At 37.8% G+C, this 15560-nt stretch overlaps 1 protein-coding gene across 3 annotated transcripts in view; it reads left to right on the top strand.

Annotated features, from left to right (window-relative positions):
- Window positions 1-15560, top strand: part of MGAT5 (alpha-1,6-mannosylglycoprotein 6-beta-N-acetylglucosaminyltransferase) — a 111048-nt gene that overhangs the window by 21942 nt on the left and 73546 nt on the right. Inside the window, exon 1 of one of the 3 annotated variants that reach the window (XM_021548730.4) lies at window positions 4466-4725. The exons of the other annotated variants lie outside the window; for them this stretch is intronic. The gene's annotated coding sequence lies outside the window, so the exon portion shown is untranslated. Of the gene's footprint in view, window positions 1-4465; window positions 4726-15560 lie in introns of those variants that run through there. 3 annotated transcript variants of the gene reach the window in all.

Below are 15560 nucleotides of genomic sequence, written 5' to 3'. Positions count from 1 at the left end.
TCCTTTTGTGGTAAATAGTTGCAAAATTTGTAGTAATGGCTCCAAAATTCTTTATCTGTATGGCTTGTTTCTAAAAGCCAACTGTGCATAAATCTAGTAAGATGCTTGGAATAGATATTTGAAGCATGAAACTTTAGTCTTTGAAGTTTTAGCAATCCTTTAAAAGCCTACACAGTGTACAGCTTGGTACCTTGGACTGTGTCTCCAATGTGTGTGTTCTCATTTGGTTGACTTTTACTGCTGCTGTTGTTGCTGACTCTGAGTTTGGTTACATACAGACTTATGTTGATGCTGTTCTTTGGTATTTACAACTGTGTTGAAAATATTTTACTTACAGCAGATCAAGATGGGTAAACATAGGCTTATGGTAGTAATAGTATAATTTAAATAAGTGTGAGAAGCATCAAAATACCACGACAGTGTTTCTTGTATATTCCACATACACATCTGTGTCAGTGAGTACTATCACAAATATTGTAGTATTTGTTTGAATTACTTGAATTGTGTGACAGACTAAAAAATTAATCCCTCACAAAGCCAAATAAACAGTTTACAGCAATGGAGAAAGATGTGATCTAATTCTAAAACCAGAACACAGATAAAAGGCCATCTTATATTTCAATAGTAAATATTAAAGTAGAAATATTGAATGTGTGCTGGGTGAGATTTATGTGATGGTGGCTCAGTGTGTCAGTAGACTAAGGCAATTAAATACTTAGGAAGGGCAAGGGGAGGTCAACTGCCATTTTAAAAGCTGGATATGAAATCCTACACTGTCAAAAGTAGTCTTGCTTTTGTGCAATCTACCACTTAACAGGTGTTAGAAAACAAGGACACTTTTTGTATTGAGAAACACCATGTTTGTGTTCAGCCAAATGAATGAATTTTAAGAAGATTAAAGTAGATTTTTGGGGTTTTTTTTCCCCAATCTTTTTTTTTTTTCAAAACCAGAGAAAGAGTTGCTCAGTCACTTTGCAAAGCTGTAACAATGGGTCATTGCCAGGCACTGCAGTAGGTGTTAAGGATGATGGAGAGATCAGGCACAATGTGAAAACAGACATGTAAAGAGAGAAATGCTGATTGGGGGTCAAGCTTTTTCTTCTACTTCTTCAAGGAGTACATTGTTAAAGATCTTTTATAAAAAGAGACCTAAGTGCATTCAGTGGGTGGGTTAACTAGTCAGTGTATTATGTTTTATTTTCCTAAATGAAACTGTCTGCTACTTTCACTACTTAAGGAAGAAAGAAAGAAAAAAAAAAGAAAAGAAGGAACAAAAATGTATGAGTGGAGGTGATTTTATAGTAGTTTTCATTTTCTCTGTACTGTAAATGAATGCACTTTCACTTTGAGTAACATAATTTAGATGGATTTCTGATTGATGAAAGTTATGCCCTCTTAAAGTGCTGCAATTCATGATGATTTATTTTTTTTGTAGCTGACAAGTTCACCTCTAAACCATGTCCCTAAGAGCCATATCCATGTGACATTTCCATCTCTGAGGAACAGTGGCTCCCCCACTTCCCAGGGCAGCCTGTGCCAGTGCTTGACAACCCTGTCAGTGATCACCCATTCACCTGCTTCTGCTGTTAACTAAATCTCTTTCAGTTTGCAGAGGATAAAAAGGCTTTCCAAGGTTTGTCTTCTCATCTCCTTCTCCTTACCTTGACTGCAGCCTGGGCCGGGTCCCTGTGGGCTGTCACTGTCACCGTGCCATCAGCTGTGCAGTGCTGATGAGTTCTAAGGGAGCACAGCAGCAGTCCCTGCCTGCTCAGCCCCTGCAGGCTCCTTGTCAGCCTTGTCCTGTGTTCCTGAGGACCACGTTTCTAAGCAATGTGAGCTCCTGAAACAGCAATAAATCCCCTTGCAGGGGGCCCAGCGTTTTGGTGCACAAGTCCTGGCTGTGATATTTATATTTATTTGATTTATTATGATTCTGCAGGACCTGAGGAAGTTGTAATTCTATTCGGTCTTCAGGTTTGAGTGACTGACCCAGACAAACTTTTTCTGAACTAATTGGAGACAGAAATGTGCAGTGTTCCTAAACTCTGCTGTCCCATCTGCCTTGAGTCCTGTCCTGGAAGGTCAGTCTGTCCTGCCTGTGAGCCACATTTTTATTCCATCTGTTAATATGAATGTTCTGAAGATGATGCCAAGAAAGATTTTACTAAATATACACAATTTTTATGGGAATAGCTAGTCCTTGAAGTGATCACATTTTTTTTCTGAATACCACAATTAAACAGATTTTGACCACCCTCTCAAAAGTCAAGTAGTCAAGTGCTGGAAAATGACTTCATATATGTGAAGTGTATGTGTGTGTATATATATATACTTTTGCTTCAGATTCTTCTTAATTCATTATGTTAGTCTATTTTTCTGTATAATATGCTGTATATTATTTTTATTGATATATAATATCGATTATTCATAACCTATAAAATGCACTACTATAAAAATATCTTAAATTCAAGTGCTAAACTGGTACAGTACAAAAAAGCAGAGCTTTAAACTTCAATTTCTTGTTATGAGGAAAATTGGAAATACTTAAAGCTTAAAATGCAGGTCTCTTAATTTTTTTCCATGTTTAAGCAAATCACAAAGAGTAGCTGAAAAGTTAACTTTCAGTACCAGTATTTAAATCTCAAACTTTTCTTACTCTCATGAATACTTATTACAGCTATGATTTATATTTCCAAATGTAGCAAGTATAATATTCCAAATCCTGAAGAATTTTTTTCTATTCCCTCCCTCTTTAACACATTAAGGATGTGGGGAGGGAGAAAGAAGAAATAAGCTGGTGCTGAAAAATTCCAGCCTCACTCCTACTCTTTTATAAATTGCTGTTAGTATTCCTGTCTCCATGTGTGAGCCCAAGGTCTAAGCTTGAAGTTTAAGCTATAAACAGAGATGAGATAATTTTGTACAGGAATAAATGTGCACAGATGGAGATAATCAGAAGTGACTTAAATGTGTGGGCTTTCCTGGAGGTGCCAAAAGCCCACCACACCAGAGTGACGTTGATGGGGACTACAGGTGTGAATTATGCTCAGCCATACCCTGAGTCTGCTTTGTAGAAGGTGTTCAGACACCTACATGACTACCCAGGAGAGTCTCATTAAATGCTGTGGGAGTTAGTTGGGTATTTGGGCGTGTTCATAAATCTCTTACATGCCTCTGCATATTTATTGAGATTTCTTTAAAATTCTTGCTGTACTGTTGACAGTTGCCATAATTAAAATGACTTTTTTTTTTCTCCCCACTTGTCTTATATTTCTCAGTTAATTAAAATAAATCCTAATGCTGTGGGCTCAAGGGTAGAAACAACAAAAACTTTCAAGGACAGTACTTTGCATAACATGAAGGATCTCTCTAGGATTCTTTAACCTGTTGGATACATTAAAATTCAGGAAAATGACCTTTTGTGCTTTAACAGTCTTAATGATAAATTCAAAAAGCCTTTTTAAAGTAAAAACAACACTTCTGTAGATACACCTCTGAGACATCAATTCTTTGAAATTTAGAAGGAAAAATATTTTAGAAACTGTTAACAAATTCTGAGCATTTTTAAATTTACAGTCATCTGGCATGACTGACAAAAAATCCCTTACTTTTCTTTGTGTTACTTCCATTTAAGGCACACTTCTGTAGTAAAGGAAGATGTTGGTATTGGCAGAGATTCAGATTTTTTTCTCACTCCTTTATAGTGATTAAATGTGGATAGTAACAGACCTTTTTTATTTAAGAAAAAAACCTGTAAATTTGTATTAATTTTGCAGTGACATACTCTTGCATGTAAATCCTATATTATACAGTAAGCCTCTGTTAGGCTCTTAAATCAAACTTCATTCCCACTCTTTCCTAGCCACAGTAGCAGCCTCTCTTTCCAAATTCTGAATGTGAGAATATTAAAAGTAAGAATAAAGAGGCAGAAAAACCCCCAAGCGTGAGTCTTGCAGAGTTTTGACACACTTTCCGTGAGGTATAGCCTGTCATGTAGCATAAATGTTTTAACAGGCCAACACACCTCCCCCATTTCTAGTCTCAATTTAGTGTAAAAGGATTTTTCTCTGGCCTTGCTGTGCTGACAGCTCCCTGTACTATCCCATACACCCTGGTCTGACTGTGTTCCCCTTACCCATCCTTTGCTCCCCTCCTGTTCCCCCACTGAAATGTCATCATTTTGGCTTTACATTCCCTGTCCCCATCCTCCTCCCCGAGCAGGGCTTGGGAGGTTCCCAACCTCGCCCAGGCGCTGCCCACGGTGGGTTTGCCTGTAGATCCACTCTGTGCAAAGCATCTTTTTGCTTTCTGCCTTCCTCCTCCCTAACATGGGTGAGAAATCTCCCTTTAATCTCTGCAAAGCCTGGCCGTTCTCAGATCTCTTCTGAAAGCTCTGCTCTGCTGTGATGAGCACAGGACAAGGAAGTGAGAATTTTGCTCTTATTAGCAACGTTTCCCAAGCTTTGTTTCTTTGTGTGTTTGTTTCTGCGTGTGTCCAGTCCATCCATTCTTATCTCTGGCTGCATGGCTGGGTTGCTGGGCACAAGACAGAACTTTGTCCTTGGTATCACAGAGAGCAAAGTCTCCTAATCCTTGAGCAGGATTTAGTGCAGTGCAAATTCCAGTCTGGAGAGGTAGGTGTGGCTTTAAAAAGCCTTTCTGTATGATCGGAGGTGTTCGCTGTGTACCTCACTGAAATCCAACATTACCAAGGACAGAGCTGTGGTAATTTTCCTTTTTTAAAATTCCTTTTATTGTTGTTTTATTGTTGTTTTGTGGCCTGTATTGTATTGTCCACTTTGATGTGTTTAGATACCTACAATCTGACTTTCCAGACAGAAAAATGAACATAAGGGTTGCAATTTTATGGTCAGGACTGCGGGGCTTTTGTGATTCGCAGAAATTGCATTTATACATTTATATTATTTTGCACATATATGTTACTTGAGTTGTGGCGTGTCCCTGTAATTTCATTTTATATATTGACTTGAAACCTCTTGACAATTTAGCCCTTAACAATACTGATGGAAAAGCTAGTTTTTCCCTCCTGCTTTAATTGAAAGCTTAGGTCAAATGGGGATGAATGCATTGTCTGTGTCACTGGAATTTGTAACCAACCTTACCTTCTTACAAATTCTATACATTTTATTTCCTTTGAATTCTCATTATATTGTAAATGGTGCATGAGGCAATGTGTTTTGTTGAAAACTATGGGTTACTACTTTCCTTCTTCAATTAATTCTTTTTTTGTTTGGGTTTTGTTTTACTCTGTTTTAGCTGGTCCCATTTGCTTGCTTTTCTTGGAAAATTGCACAACAGGTATTTAATTTAATATTCTTTCCAGACCTGAGCTTCCAAAACTTTCTTGCCATATTGCAATATAAAAACAACTTCAGCAAAGGAGGAAGGATAGAAAATGTTAGTGAATATATTTTTATTTAAAGTAAATTTAATTCAGTGGATGACTTTTTTTTTGAGTTATGCAACACTAAAATTAAAAATTAATTCTTGTCAAGGTTCTTGAATAAAAATTGTGGGCTGTCTTGGCGCCTTTCTCTTTTTGAAAGGGAAAAGCTCTCTACTCTTGTACTTTAAAAAGTAAAAGTACTTGGAATTGGCTGTAGTGTGAGGAGGTTTTTTGCTAGTGGTTTTGCTGACATTTCTCTAAGTCTTGCTTGCTTGCATTTTTAATCTTCCTGATGTTTATTTGCTTGCAGTGTTTGCAATGTCACTTCAGTTTTGCTCATAAAACTTCTTAGGCATTTATCTTTCACCAACTGCTAATGTTAGATCTGGGTTATTTGTGGTTCCTGCTTTGTCCTTCAAACTGCTTCCTTCTCCCTATCATCCAGAAAGATAGAAATGTTGACTTAAGTGGGGGAAAATGCCAATCTACCATATTTTTTTTTTTCCACTGTCATGCAGTCTGAAAGGTCGTTTTCCTGTGTATTTTTATAAAGCAGATTTTGCAAGAAGTCCTGTATGGAGTTTTTTCTTTATTTGCTGTATACATATGTGCACTATATGTTGTGTATTGATTTTTTTTTTGCTCCACTGAATTTATTATCCTAAAGTGACAAAAGTGTTCTTATTTGGCTGTTGAGAGTTGCCTCAGAAATGGTTGACTTTCAGGGAAGAATGAGATATTTTTTCTCATGAAGTTTTGCCTCTAGTGCATTATAATACTTTAAATAATGAGAGCTGCTGCTTCTACAAAACTCTGCCAATACCACGTATTTGGTTGGTTATTAATACCAAGTATTTTGGATTATTCTTTTGTTGGATTTGAAGTTTAGATGGCATATAAGCAAAGGGGAAGAAGAGCAAGATGAGATATTTAAATTATACTTGATCAAGTACATTTTATCAGATTTGAAAAATCTGATATGCAGCAAAATAATTTTGTTCTCTAGCAGTATGTGCTTCTTGGTTAGTGCTTATATAAAAATGCAGAAAGAGTGTTATGCAAGGGAGTGTTTCTCTACTTGACACTCACTATGCAGCCAGCAGTTGAAATGTGGAAGATTCCCAGTGCAAGATCTAAAGTGTGGCTGCTGGTGATGAAGCATGTTTGCCAACCTTCAGGAAGCATATTCTGTTGTTAGAAAAGTACAATTTGAAAGCCTGATCAAGTGAATGCACTCAAATTTTGGGGGAAATACATGGGCTGGGAGGTGGTGGTGTGCTAGTAACAGGCACTGAGCTGCCAACTGACTCCTGTAAAAAACTGCTTAAACATGACTCTGCACAAGGGTGGGTTTAAAATCATCTTTTGAACATCTTCAGATTTCACAGTATCAAAAAAAGCCTCATGGCACTCTTGTGCAATATTTAATGTGACAACACTTGACTAATGTTCTAACCTCTGTCAATAAATGTAATTAATTATGCATTGTCAGAGCATTGAGGCTCTGAATTTATTCTCAAAATAGATGTGGAGGAACTAATGGAAATCACCAAAGTCTATAAAGAATGTTTATTTCTGTCTCTTCTGTCACCTGTGGTTAGCTGTGTGGGTATGTGGTGTTTCTGAGTATCTCTCCTATGTGAGTGTCTGAAATAAGTTAGAGGGTGGCTGGTTTGGAACATTAGAAAGTATTACTCTGAATTGTCACTGACCACATGGGATGATATTCACCAATTTAATTAAGTAATTAATGGGACCCTAGACTTTGGACTTCTTGAGCCATAAATGCTTAATATGTAATTTATACCAAATATTTTCCTCATCCTCCACATAGATCTTGAATATGTTCTTGCAATGTCTGTGGTTTTGTTTCCTGTTACCATGTGCTTCCAGACTGCCTATGAAGCAACATTTGCATAGACCCATAATGTCTTATGCGAAGATAATGTTACATTTTGTCCCTGAAGACTACTGAAAGCTGTGGAAATTCTTATACTCATGAATGTATATATATGTAGTACAACAAACCCTGTTTACTAAGGACTGGATCCTTATGGTTTGAATCGATGCAAGTCTTTGGAAGATAAATTACATAGAGAGCTGACCCTATGAGAGGTTAATTTTTTTATGAAGTTGATATATTGATAAGACTAATGGTAGTATTGAGAAATAGTAATTCTGAACAACTTTCCTGTTATCTTAAGTATTTTATTTAAGGAAGGTGTTGATATTGGAAGTCTGTTCACTGTGACTTTCTCATAAACTAAAAGCTCCACTTGCTTCTCACTCAAGATGAAAGTTGTAGCAGCTGAGGTGTATCAGGAAATAGCGATAACTTGACGAGCAAACTGTTTCCTCTATCAGTGGTTAAAGTCCTATTTGTGTATGGGAACAGATTAGTTATGCTTTGCCACTTGCATTGGAATCGGTTTTGTGTCTGCTGGAAATCACAGTGTTGATTTAGCATTATTTCATGTTCTGTGTTTGGTCTTGCCTGCCCTGGTGTGTTCAGCCATTCAGTTTGTGTAGCCCATGTCTGTCAGGCTGCTCTCCTTAGTACCTTTTCATCTGCTTAACATTCATTTCCTTTACTCTCTTAGACTTGCATTTAGATGTTTGTATATACCATCTCACTCAGGGTACTTTTTTTTTCTTCCCCTTTCTTCATCTTTCAATTTCTTTACCAGCCTAATACTTTGTGTTTCTTATAGTGATTTCCCCACTCATCAGATTTTCAAGCTTGCCTACTGTTTTCTCTACAATTTTCTTCTCCTGTCTGCTGTTGTGAAATTTTATCTATTACTGTATCCTTGAAATGATGACATTTGCAAGTTTTTGCTCTTAATTAAAAGGAAGAGCTTAGCTCTGCTTTCCTATTGATAATATTATTTATCTGTAATCTCTTGTACCTAGAATGCGGAATCACAAAATTTCGTTTAATTTTATCCTATTGTGACTTCCCAATGAAACAAGACTCTTTCAGTCATCCAATTTTTTCCTTCATACTTCCAATTCCTGTTGGAATTTCAGTCAAATTGGTGATGCAATGTCTACAAGCTTTCTGTGAATCAGTAGCTGGCTGAGAAAGCTTCTGCTTCTATGGTAAGGGAAGATGGGGAACAAGAAAAAAGCAGAAGAGGTGGAAAAAATAAAACTACAGAAAACTGAATTGGTATTCATCTTTGCAGTATTTGCATTTTTTGCAGTGGTTAGGGGTCTGTAAAAGGGGGAATACCTGGTGTGGGCAGCCTTAGCAAGTTACAGAGCTGCAGGAGCTCAAGAAACCCTTTTGGATAAAGTTAAAGCTCATTCATGCATGAGCTGAACTGTTTTCAGCTGTGTTTTTAGTAAACCTGCAGTTGTGTGCTGATCTATAACCAAAATGCACGTAAAGGAAGCAATAAGGGTTTTGTATATCTCTTTGGCCATTAACGTTACAAATTGCATTACTTGAGAGAACAACTACAGGCAATTGATTTATGAGTTTACTTGGCAATTTTCTTGATTGTATCTATAACATGAATGAGTTTGATAGGTCAGAGAAGTTTAATGTGCTCAAACATGGGTTTTCATGAGACATGCTTTTGGAAGTGAATTGATAATCTGCTAATAACACTTTGATTTATATGTATATTTATATATATGTACACACACACACATAATGGAGTAGTCTAGAAGACCACAAACTGAGTTGCTCTGTAATGAAAATATTCCAGAAATGCAAGTGGAACTGCTGGTATTTATTCTTTAAAACCAGATTAGATACAATCCACAGCACCATCCTCCCAGCACTGACAGACACCCACACCTCTGAGCTGAAACACTTTTGGTGTGAATGTCACATCCTCAAAACCTGTCGGGTTCTTTTGCAGATGTGCTCCTGTTCTGCTGCGGTATTTGCTCACGTAAATAGAGATTTCAAGACCTAAGTTGTGATTCTGTGTCTATTAAAGACAGACCTCAGGCTTTATTTTCTGATTTACTTAAGGACAACTTTCTTATTCAAGTTTACCTAGAACCTTGGAGAAGGAAGAAGAAGCTCATGACTACCCAAGCATTCAATATTGTAAATAATTAAATTTTCCAGGATGTTAATGTACATTTACTTTGAAACTGCATTGCAGGGGCAGTAAAGGTTTCCTTTCCGTACTGAAAATGAAGCTACTTTTGCTACCAAACCTGGAATGGGAGTATTGATAATAGCTTCAAGAAAGCATGCTTTGGAAAGGAGGCCTTTCTAGTAATTAGGATTATTTACTAAAAGCATTGAGGCATTAAAGAAAGTTCATTACCCAAACCATTATGGCAGTGTGGACCAGAACCAGCACATGAAATAGCTTTTTTGAGGAGTAGCTTATCACTATCTAGAGAACTGAAAACCTGGGAATGAGAGAGCCTAAAAAGAGGAACATAGTTAATGATTTTGTGTAAGCAATGAGGAGAGCTTAGGGGGTTCTGTATGCATCCTTTAGTACTGTGTTGTGCAAAACACCAGATCAGAAACCTTTGCTGCTTGCTAGGACATTTTCACGTTATTTTTTATCGTGGTGGTGGGGTTGTGTGTTGAACTGCCTCTCCCTGCCTAGCAGCAGTCTGGGGAGAAACCACAAAGTCCTATTACTAATTCATTTTCCTTATGCTGCTTGTGCCGGCTGTTTTCTGCACGTCACTTCTTTTTTTTCTCCCCATTTAGCTTTGTAAGGGCTACAGCTGAAACGAAGCTATTCCTCAGAGTTTGCCAGTACAAGTTGTTCTACAGCTGTCTAGGGATACTGAAAGAGGGGAAGCTGTTTTCCACCTACTCAAAATAGTTCAGAAGTCGTGCCCTGTGATAAACTAAATACAGCTCATTTGTTTGCAGAGCAAACTTGTGTAGTTTATTGATCCTGCAGGTGGTTGGAAAGCTGATGCCCTCCAAGCAATACAGTGGTTACAGTCAGTGACAGGACATAATGTGGTTATGTTTGCCCTCACCTGGCTCTCCTTTGAAAATATTATTGGGGTCATGACCGTGTTGTTCTGTATTTGTCGCATTTTCTCACAAAGCTTTAAAATTCTTACCAGCGTTGTAAGAATCACGTGCAGAGGTTTTGTGTGAAGGCTCTTGTTATTACTGTTTTATGGTTGAATGGATCAGAACTGTGTAGACAGTGAAACTTTTGTCTAATGTTTCCTCTAACATTACTTTCAAGCCCTTTGCAATAACGTTCTGTCTTCTGTGACTGTAGGTTTCTGATGGGCTGCATTGCACATGTACAGAACTTCACGTATGTCCCTTTAAATATTTTGATATCTCTGTATGACAAATTGTTGCTCCTTACAAAGAGAAATAAGAAACACTGGCAGTTTTCATTCTTTCATTTCAATTAAAAGTGCTTCTCTAATCTTTAGTGCTATCAGCTGTTGAAAAATACAAGTGTTAAGCAACAGGATATATGCAGGAAATAGGTCAAAATATTTTGCTGCCCTACTAATTTTTGCATTAGATTACAAATTACAATTTCATCCTTTCAATAATAAAAGTCTTAAATACATTGAGTGATGGAATAATCAGCAGCACTGTTGCTTCCAAACAGGTGACAGTATTGAAATTTTAATTCCATTAAATTTTGTTCTCTGGAGATGCAACTTGTACTTTCAGCCATTTGTCTAGCCACATAAGCTGGAATCTGTTCAACATGCTTGCCAAGAACAAATCCATTGGAAGAAATGTTATATTTTGACCCAAGTTCAAGAAATTCTAAAGCAACAAAAGATAAATATTTCTGAAGACTCATTTAATGTCAGCTTAGCTGTTTACTTTTTTGTCCTCCCTGTCATCTGATATGCACTTGCTTAATAGCTTGCACATAAAAATTTTCTATATATTTATATCTGCTTTCCTCTATTTTAATAGAGTCTGCTGTTTTTTCCCTTGGTATTTGTCCTTTGCAAATGTTTGTGTGTATAATCCTGTAGCAACAATTCATTTAAACCAAATTTAATGAGAATTTACTTTTATTTTATCTAAAATTCCCAGCAAATTGTAGAAAATTCAAAAACGTTAACTCTTTAACACAGATGTATTTATACTCTTTGTTTTCTATTTTTGAAAAACTTTTTCTGTAAGATGTAGTGAGTATTTTGAGCATTAACATGTTTGGATCTTTCCTTAGAACTTGTGTTTATTTTTGGCTGTCTGGGGTTCAGCACGATGGCTGAAGACCACATTTAGTGTGTTGACCATGGATTTGACAGGGGATGAAGCTGGGCATCCACATTGATGAGAGCTTTCTTGCTGACTACAAAGAAGGTTTTCACTTTCCTATGAGAGTTGGACAGAGCTCCTGTTCAGAGTTGCTTGTTTTTCCTCTTGGACAGACCACAAGATGTGATGTAACAGGCTGATTTTTGGTTAATAGCAGTGGGTGAGATTGGAGCCTGGAGTTATCAGCTTAATGCAAGAAATGAGCTAATGGATCCAAATTCTATGTAATAAACTTAGTCGTTCTTGGAGTGCCTCATAATTTGGTGGCTTTGATTATAGACTGAAGTTAATTTTATTATTCATTAAAAATAAATAAAGCTTTTTGCATAATCTCATAGCAATGCTTGCAGCTCTTGCTGCCACAGATACCCTGTGCCCTAAAGAAATGGGAGAGCATTACCAGAACATGGGATTGTTGTGTAGAAACCAAGGAGGTTCTGCTATGGGCATCATCCAGGTGATATGAAAAGGGTGAGACCCTGCTTCTCTGCAGGTGCCATGATTTCACCCTTCAGAGGACAAGTGTCAAATGTAAACTTGAGAATGACAGAAGAGGATGTCCTATATTAGCCTTTCACTGGGAGGAGTTGCAAGGAGGGGAAGAGAAAAATATATGTACTTTATCCCCGCTAGAAATATTATAAAACTTGTTGGCCATGAGTCCTATTTTTAAAATTCATTTAAATTAATGAAGTAGCTTAAAGGTTTGTTTGTGCAGTGGGCTTCAAGGACTCTTGAAGCCATGAAATCATGCTCATGAGTACTTTTTTCACTGGTTTTAGTGATTTTGTAGATGATGACTGGGGCTCTCAGGCTCTGTAAGTTGCTTTCTTGCAAAAAGAACCAAAAAACAAAAAAACCCCAGAAAAACCCAAAAACTATTTCTTAATCTCTCGTCAGCATGCTGACATTCCAAAATGGTATTTTCAGTGAGAAAATGCTATTTTGGGCATGTGGTTTTAATGCAGCAGCAAGACGAAGGTTATTAATATTCCCTGTCCTTTGACTGTAAATGGCTGTAAAAATGTACACTTCTTTTGCCTGTTCAAGGTCAGGAACATTTCTGATTTTCTGAAGTTCACTGAAGTCCTGTTCCTAGTCCTAACATTCATTCAGTTTATTTAAAGATAATGTTGGTTTGTGATTATCTTCTTAAATGTATTGCCTGGAGTGTTTCTAATCAGTAAACAGTGTATGTACTTTAAGGATTTCAACACATAAGGATTTTTCCTTACGGATTTTTTTCTGATCCTTTTTCCCCTTATCGGTTGTGTTCTTTCCTTTTCTACCCTTTCCTTCCTAAAATATCACAGTAAGCAAACAGCATGAAAGGAAGAACATCAGGTGGTTTCATTGTTGTAGGACTAAACTACAGCAAGTGATGTGCTAGGCAGAAAATTTGAAACACTTCAGAGTGCTCTGTGAAAGCACAGACCCACATGGGGGAATTAAAGTGGGATGCCACCCAAATTGTTTCTAAGTGGGGGAATATATTTTTAAAAGCGAAGGCAAGCTGCTTGCTCAAGATGAAAATTTACTTGTTTTTATGGCACCTTATCAGAGACTGCTTTCCCTTCCTTCAACTTTCATCCCACCACCTCCTGCCAATTTGTACTACATGCACATGCACAAAAGCAAACATGCCTTCCCTACCTAAAAAAACCCCAAACCTGCAGTATTTATACTCTTAGTCTCCTTCAGTCCATCTGTCCTGCTGCTTCTGTTGTGACCCAGTGTTGTTTTGCTTTTCTCACTTCATGGGATTACATCCCAAATTGCCACTTCAGGCACACTTCACGGTGCCACATCAGCTGTAGAGGGGTGGTGAGCGAGAAGACACAGTGACATCTGTCAGCTAGAAGAAGAGAATAGGTTGGCAGAAACATTGCTGAAAATAAAATTGAGCAGCAGTAGGAACAGCAAAACTAAGACTCCATCATACAGTTAAGGGAAATTGTTTCATGCATTTATTTTCTATATTAAGAAATGTAAATTATAAAATGTGCAGTTAGCAAAAGTGTGCATAAATCTGTTATAGTTGCATGATTTTTTTCAGCTACCTCTTCTTCCTGGGGAGCCTGTGAGGTGTGTAGGGAATATATAGAGCTTCAACCAGTTGGACGCCCTCACCTAGACCTAGGACTTGCAGATCTGAGTATTACCAGCTTTGCTCACATGCTTCTGCTCCTTCCAGGATGTTCTATCAGCTTTTTTATCAGACTTCTTACACCTTTTATTGGACTGTTCACAACTGTATGAGGAAAGTTTGCTTTAATATTAACAAAAATGTTTTGAGGTGGCTTCAAATTTATGACTTGACCTATTGAAATGAATGTTCTTCTTTTGTTTCTGTGATCCACTCAGGCAGGATACAACCCTTGGCGCCCTAAGCAGGTGTGGATTCAGCCTTAGGTTGTTCTGCTGTCTGACCTCTGCTTTATGTGTTTAACATGGTCAGTGGCTGAACAGCAGCTGCTTCAACTGCTTCTGAACACTGAGTTTTGTTTAGCTGTATGGATGGTTTAATGATAATAGAGTATATTTCCTAAGTGTATTGGTTAATTAATTGCAGTGTCAGTACTGGAGTCAAATGTGTGTGGTACAAAGGCACCTGACAGCGGTATGAGCAGACATTGTGTCTAAATGCAACTAATCTTATCAGAAATCAGGCTTCTTTTCCTCTTCTCTGATCCTTTCTTATCTTCTACCAACAGAGCATGTGACTGTTCTTTGATTTCACTTGCCTGCATTAAGTAGGAGGCCGTAACTAAGTTGTTAGTGCTGTGGTTTGAAAGAAGAAAAGGTAGATTGAGCCTCCAAAAGGACTGAGGGAAGCCAGCATCTCATAATCACAGCACAGATTGCACTGTTTCACAGCACAGACTGGCCAAATGGGGTGGGACAGCTGCTGGGGTATTCCCACAGGAATAAACAACTGCAATACCAGGAAATCCATTAATTTGCATTTGGTTAGGGTATAGTGCACATCTGTTTAGGCAATACAGCTGCAGTAGGAGACTGTGGTTAACATCAGCCTGGAATTCTAGTTTGTATATACTGGAAGTTCGTCTGGCTTAAACTCTTTAAAATGTAGCACTCCCAGTTTGGACTCATTACTCCTAGAAAAGAGGTTTTAGAGGATTGCCTATCCCTTTTAGGACATATTGCATCAGTTTCTGCATGAAGCCTGACTCGTGGCATCCCTTATAGAGGAGGTCTGGGATAGGACAGGTGTTTTAACTCACTCTGTGTTTGCTGGCTGTAGCTCTGGTGTGCTGGCAGCCCACTGGCTTCACACTTGAATTATTGTCAGCTATTAGGTTAGCACGCCCTTGGTAAGAACAGAGGAGGTTCATATCTTGGTGTTTGTCCTTGGCTGGTCTGTAACAACTTGTTCTGCAGAATCAAACAGTTGCAAACAGAAGGGTGGCTTGCCCTCTAAAGGAAACAATCTGGAAAATAGATCAGGCAGGGTGGCATGAGTGCATCCAAATACCTGCTGTTAGTGTCTGGGTGGATATATGTAAGAGGAGAATGAGAGCTGGCTGTGACTGAAGGTTTAGGAGGCTGATGAAACAAGGCAGTTTAAAACCAGCTTTAAATTTTAAAACAGAACTTGGGTAGATTGACATTCATTGACAATACCTGTTACTAAAGGCTGGGTTTTACTCAATCCTAGTCTTTACTACTGCATAGTCAGAGCAATTAGTCTGTAAAATTTCATTATAAATTGTGAGCAGAGGGTACCACAGAGCTGGTACCATGGATTTAGCACTGATGGGCTTGTCCCAGATGCCTTTTCTTTTATTAAGCACTACTATGCCTCCTTTTCAGCTTTTGCTGCTGTTAAAAGAAAAACAGGGTTTTTTTCCAAAATTGAGGATTGTGTCTAATTGTTAACTAGTA

The sequence above is a fragment of the Lonchura striata genome, chromosome 7 (assembly GCF_050655825.1).
Source record: "Lonchura striata isolate lonStrDom1 chromosome 7, ASM5065582v1, whole genome shotgun sequence".
Lineage (NCBI taxonomy): Eukaryota > Metazoa > Chordata > Aves > Passeriformes > Estrildidae > Lonchura > Lonchura striata.
This window is presented reverse-complemented; position numbering and strand designations above follow the sequence as displayed.